Below are 7,267 nucleotides of genomic sequence, written 5' to 3'. Positions count from 1 at the left end.
AGAGAGACAACGAAAGAGTGAGCAAGAGAGAGAGCGATAGAATCTGGCTTATATAGCGAGAGAGCAAGAGCGCGAGAGAGAAAGAAAGTTAGCCTTAGCGAAAGAGTGAAAACGAGAATGCGATTGCGAGACCAAGAGTGACGGCGCGATTCAGAAATTGCAAGAGAGAGAGAGCGCGCCCGAGACAAAGAGAGAAAGAGAAAGAGAGAGAGAGAGAGAGAGAGAGAGAGGGAGAGGGAGTGGGAGAGGGAGTGGGAGAGAGACATAGAAAAAGAAAGAGTATGAACTGTAGAATCTGGCTTCGAAATATTTCTACGCGATTTGCGTAGGGAGAGGGAGAGGGATAGAGAGATAGAAAAAGAGAGAGAGTATGAAGTGTAGAATCTGGCTTATATAGCGAACGAGCAAGAACGCGAGAGAGAGAGAAAGTTAGCCTTAGCGAAAGAGTCAAAACGAGAATGCGATTGCGAGACCAAGAGTTACGGCGCGATTCAGAAATTGCGAGAGAGAGAGGGAGAGAGAGAGAGAGAGAGAGAGAGAGAGAGAGAGAGAGAGAGAGAGAGAGAGAGAGAGAGAGAGAGAGAGAGAGAGATTATATATATACACATATATATACATACACACATATGTACACAAACACGCCACATCGACTAATTACACGTTCACTGGACATACTTAACAAATCGTTTAGTGACAGGCAGACAGGCAGGCGAAAGATAGCCGGAAGGGTAGGTAGAGCGAGAAGTAGGCAGAATTAATTAGAGTGATTGAGCCGAGGGGAGAGGAGTCGTGAGGGACACATGAATGAGCAAACCGCACCAAGGAGAGACCAAATTATATCGCTTAATGAGATATAATTACCTATTTGCTTTGTATTTATTTTTATCGTTAATTAATTATTGTATTTATTGGCGCGGAGGCTGACGTACATACGCATAATTTCCGGGAGACACGCTAATTACACGAAAGCTAATTACACACACGTACACACAAATGTGCCCGGCCGAGCCACCGTCACTCAGATCGTCCGAAGATTGCAGGCATTGTTTTTCCAAAATTGTCGCGTAAAGTAGCTTCCGGCGCTTATTCTCGAGCAAAGCGACTCGAACGGAGAAAGAACGATTGAAAAGATATACTTGCGTGTGAAGTGCTTCGATCCCTTCTATTTTCGAGCTTTCTCGGCCTCTCTTTTTACGCAATGAAGATCGAACCGCGGAAAAAAATCGCCGAAACGTCGCGCGACGGCAACACGAAATACAATAACGTACTTCAAAATTTTATATCACGTGGCTGAAGAAATGCACGTTCTTTTACCAAGTCATATCGAACGTACTTATCAGTTGTAACATCATTTTGTTATCTTTGCTCGGAAAAGTGTAAGAGAGTCTTGATTTATTTCGACGCCTCTACGAACTTCACTTGTGTATAATTTTTTATATTATACTCCGTTTTAATTGTATGAATAAAATAAAACAATTTTCACATATAATAGTGCGAACTTCTTAAATTATCATAACGGCATCGTAAACGCTTTCGGCCGTGCGCATTATCCATCGTAGTAATACAACTTCCTCGTTAATTGCGGACTATTTATTTCGTCGTTGATACACACGCAAACACACACAACATTTTCGACATGTAGCGGAGGGAAGGAAGTACAAAATTTACACATAGCGGACGCACGAAGTGACTTGTTAATATTCCTTCGACGAATGTATCTCGTAAACGTTCCAGATGCCTCACCTTGTACACCAAGTAATCAATATAAACGCAGAATTTTAATAGTTACACTGTTCCATCCCCTTTTATTACTCACGTTGCCAAAAAAAAAAGCTCCGTACGAATTGACATCGTAAATTAAAAGAGAGACGAAAGTACGACCGCGTCGACATAAAGTCGTTCTTTGTCAACGTATCAACGTCTTCTCTTTCTTTTTTTTCCCGTTTTCCTTTCGTGAGATCTCGTCAGGTTGTTTTCGGTCGATCTAAGTACGGGCCGAGGGCCGCCTCGGCTCCGTCTTAATCTTGCTCCATGTGCGTCTGATCAGCTGATGTCTTTCGTCACTTTGCACGCATTTCGTTTTTCTTTTCGCTACGCGAAACGCTTGCATTTCCTCGACGAATCATTGCAGCCTTTGATTCTTACACCATACGCGAAGAGAGGTAGACAAAATAATGATAAAACGTATCACGTGAGACAACGGCGACAGGGGAGATAAAACGTGGGAAGAGAAAGACCCGTGACAATATATACATATACATATATATATCTATATATTTGCGAGATATTTTGTGAAACAGGGCTTTTTTACCTATTTTATAGTAATCTCAGCTTAAACGGATTGAGAGAGTGGGAGCGAGAACGAGAGAGAGAGAAAGAGAGAGAGAGAGAGAGCCTTTACTAAAAATAATAAATTAAAGTGATGTGACGAGGATGTCATGAAATGACGTATTAAGAGGTTGATGAGCGGTCTGTAAATGCGTACATACATAGCATAAATACCGTCGTTTAATGGGGACGGTTTCACTATAACGTGTATTCTATATTTTTGTTTATGTTTTGCGCTTTAGATTTAGCATTATTACTATTATATTCTAATAATTAATTATTTTGATTATATTATATATTATTATGTTTAAGACTCTTATTAATTATTATTATTATTATTATTATTATTGTGTATATGGTATAAATTGTAAAAAGGAACATATTTACTATATCATATTCATTTTACGGGGACACTCCTCCGAATGAACAAATTGTTTAAACTAAAATGAAGGAATAAATAAAATATTGACCAAATTAAGGGGGGACTTCTTTTCTGCCCCGACGACCATCATCCCTCCATTGTCCCGCATTCGCAAGTATGTAAGATATGTACATCGGTAATTTATATAGAATTTTCCGTATTTCCTTTGAGTATTGCGGATTTTATATAATATATCCACGACTATTACACTGTAATTTTCTCGATGCGTACTCAGCAGTTTCAATAGAAACAGCAGAATGGAAGTGCCGAGGAACTCAGTGTTGCAATATCGCTTGTAAGTGAAGCGAGATGTGAAAGAACAAAATAATCAATCATCTGTATTCGTCGCTCGGTACTTCTTATCTCTTGTTCCTACCACTTATTTGTATTTTAAATACATCATTTAAATTGAGAAAAATATATCTAGTATGTGTAAATAATGTTGCGTTTATGTATACATTTTGACAAGAATATACTGTAAATGAAGAAGAAGATGTGTCGATCTTCTTCATTTTTCCTCTTCCTTATTAAAATTCAAATGCACATATCCGATGAGAAAACGCCAATTTTATTTTATTGACACGCCGGCGCCGTAAGTAATATAACATCAGGGTTGGGAAGTAACTCGTTACTTGTAACGAAGTTACGGTTGCAGTTACTTCTTTTTGGTAATTCTAACGACGCGATTTATAAGAGGTTCGATTTGGGATTATGCGCGCGCGATTTAATAGGGATTTAATAGGGGTCTTTTGAATCTAGCACATATGCGAGAATATGTAAAGAAGATAAGAATATAACCCACCCGAATTTTGGCACATAAGAAATCAAGTTATTTCGTACAACACTTTACATACTCCATCAAAGTGGCCAATATTGACCACTTAACTCGTCGTATTCCATCGTCGGGCCAGATTGGACATACCTTTCGTTGCTCCTGGCCATACAGTCTGGTCATTTCGACCATATATTTTTACTTCCTTTATTTATTCGAGAATAGATAATGAAACTGTCTCTCTTCGTGACTCAAACTTTAAATTCAAAATTCAAGTATATATGTATTAAAGAAAAAACAATTTACTTCGCGTTATATTTAATTTAATTACATTCCGCGACTAATTAAAATTTATAATATGGATGAAATGAACCAATAATTTCTTGAAAATTTTTTTAAAAACTGATCGCGAAGACCGACCGCGAAAATACAAAGATGCGTGTAACTACACCCTCAGAAAAGATTTCTGTTTCCGAGACAAAAAATATTCTTGACGCATTTCTATTTCTCACAACCTCATTTAGTATAAAAATAAGACAATATCAAAATAAAATCATTAATTCTTATTCGCCTCTATCGAATTAAAAAAGATCGACTTACTATATTGAGACAAGAGTAACTTATATAAATGTAAATTTATATATTCTTGCGTTTAGAATAAATTTTCCCTCCATTTACAACGCACGAAGATGGCACCATGATATTCGAAAAAAGACAATACATACTATCATTCTATTCTAGATAAAAAAATTTTCATTTAAGATTAAAATATTCCTTTCTCAATAATAAATATGATTGGCTCTATATCGATCCTATTTTATGATACATTCAAGTGTAAGTAGCATTGGATCTGGAAATTTTTCTGTGGGTGTATGCATGTATTCATGCGAGACGCATTTTGAAAGTGTATCGCGAGATGCACATACAGAATAAATGACGTGAGACCCAGAGAAAAGAAATTTTCCGTACGATAGATAGATAGATGGAAAATTGAATATTCTAGTTAATTAATAATTTCAAATAATGTGTGAAAATATTAAGTTTCAGTGTTCTCGACAAAATATTAGAACAACATTATATAATATATTAGATATTATATTATATATTAGAATATTAGAACACAAATATTAGAACAAAATCTCACGTCATATTGTTTTACTTTATAGATCATTTGTTAATGAGAAATGGATAGGCTACAAGAAAATATGTGACGTGCTGCAACGGGGCAGCGAACCCTCCGCAGTGAAAAGCGCGATAACTCCCTCTCGTTTGATAAAATATATGAAACTAAATATGATATTATATTGTACTCTATCCACTTCAAGGCAACGATTCTACGAGATATACTAGTCTACGATCTATGATCTACACTCTACGATCTACGAGATGTAGATTCGTTGCCTTAATAAAAAAAGTTTCTCACTTACCACCCGATGCGCAGCAGCGGAGTTGGCTACGGTGATTCTGTAACAAATAAATATAGGATTCATTAGAACAGTGTTTAAAAAATTAATATTATAAAATTTAAGTAATTCTTATTCGTATTGAACGTTTTATTTGGTTGGATATTTAAATGGTTAAGATCTTCAAAAGATCTTCACAAGAATAAGCTTTTATAAAATTTTAACTTATTTCTTGTTCTCTAATTATTACATTATTTCAAAATTATAGAATTATGACATATAGCGACTAAAAAATAAACTGGAGAAGAGATTAATTTCATAATAAATAAAAATATTCACCGTAAAGTTGCTCCGCCGGCGCCCGATGCCTCTGCTTGGCCTCCTCCTCCACTCAGATTGTCCTTTGGCACACTCGCGAAAACACACAGATCGTTCACACGACTTTTCACTCCCGTTTGAAAAGCCCATGTGAGAGTATGTATTTTGTTCCGTCAAGTTCGCCTCCACTTCGAGTCGGCGAGTATTATAAGTATCTCAAAAACTGCCAAATCTCGAAAGTGTGGCCGTCGACAGGAACGGACATTTAACAAACACTTGTTCCTCAAATGGGCTTTGAAAAGTCTTCACTTCGATTATTTAAACGGCACACCCGAACGCGACGATTATTTAAACGGCACTCCCGAACGGGACGAAAAGGGAAACTGTGTTATACGCGCACTGTTGTACGTATAATTGTTCGACAATTAATTACTTAAACGAGACGATCGAGACGATCGAGACTCTCGTAGAAAATGATCGCGTTACGGGGAGCGAGGCGAAGACACGCGGAGCGTCCGCCTCGCTCGACTGAACCGCGCCGAATGATAGATAGTTTTCGACCGAGGTGTTCACGGCGCTACGTCATTTCTTGTAACCGCCCTCGGTTTTATGACCGTGTTGTTTACGGCGCTCGGTCTATAGCGCTACGTCATATCTTGGAATCTCGGCAAAAACAAGGTCACGCCGTACGCAGGACAATTCAAGCGGGGACAATTGAACGAATTATGCCCGCGCCGTTTCGCGTATCGATTATTCTTTTTTGTGATACATGTTCGCGAATGTTCGCGAAAGTTCGGGAAGAAACCGCGATCGTTCTGTACGAATAATCGATTATCGGATATCATCGCGCGCTCGCTGGATCCCCGCGATTTGCCGTCTATGCTCGGTCAGCCAACAAGACAGATATCTAGCGCGATTCACATACGAGATCTATACATCCAAGAATCAAAGCGCTAGCTTACTTGAAATTACTTGTTGCGATAATTACGGACGATAATTGCTTCTTTGAACGATGCTCGTATTCGGACGCATCTCGTACCATCGCATTGAGTCTCTCGTCAAGTATAATTTGTTGACTGTTGGCTTCTAGGTTGAAAACGAGAAATAATACATGAAATATTGAATCGAGTGCTTTAACTAGCTTTTATCGGTGATTTATTAATACTACTAGTTTATATATTTTTTACGAAATTTATAAATAAAAGTACATATGCGACAGTGAAATTTTAATTATTTTCGGACGATTGTATCTCAATTAATCGTTAACTCAGTCGCGTTTATTGTATGGTGTCGATGTTAAAATGCATAATTTTCAAGTTTTTCGTTTATTAATGGAAATGTATAATCTTGAAATTTTTCTTTTATTAACGGAATTGTCCAAATGCTGGTCAGAATGCAGAACTTTGAGTCGAATTTTATCGCGACACGTTTAATTGAAGAATTAAATATGAATTAATTTTATCCGTGCTTAATTATATTGTAATATTTACTTATCGATAGTTTAAATTGACGCATCGGCCATTTCTGTTGATTAAAATTCGTACAATCGGATAAATGTACAATACCGAGTACAAATAGTAACTTCGTGCAATATTTCGCGTGTTTCCTTTCCTGTCACGTGTAATTAATACGGAGGTGTTATACAAAGTGTCACGAAGCCTCAATCATCCCACGAGATTCGGTGAATCATGCCACGAAACACAAGTACACATTTGACATAAGATTGATTACGAGAAATTAAATATGCCATTGATAAATTACAAATAATTAATATTATTTGACTAGAACTGGCTGTAATTTTATTTCTTATATCTTAAGTAGCGTAGAAGGAAAACTACCCACATAGCACAAATTACTGTTTGCCAGCTGATAGTCGACATTTTTTAGTCACCTTGAAGACAACTTTTTAAGTGGACATTTAATCTACTATCTATATGATGGTTTATTGTCGACATTTTCAGGAAGTTTAAAGTCGCCTTTCGGTAAAGCGAAAAATTAACTAAAAAATATTTTTTCGGCAAAGTG

Source organism: Vollenhovia emeryi, unplaced genomic scaffold (genome assembly GCF_000949405.1).
Source record: "Vollenhovia emeryi isolate VEMERY1.0 unplaced genomic scaffold, V.emery_V1.0 DF939127.1, whole genome shotgun sequence".
In the NCBI taxonomy this organism is placed as follows: Eukaryota; Metazoa; Arthropoda; class Insecta; order Hymenoptera; family Formicidae; genus Vollenhovia; species Vollenhovia emeryi.
The sequence above is the reverse complement of the archived record's forward strand: the minus strand, read 5'-3'. Positions refer to the sequence as shown.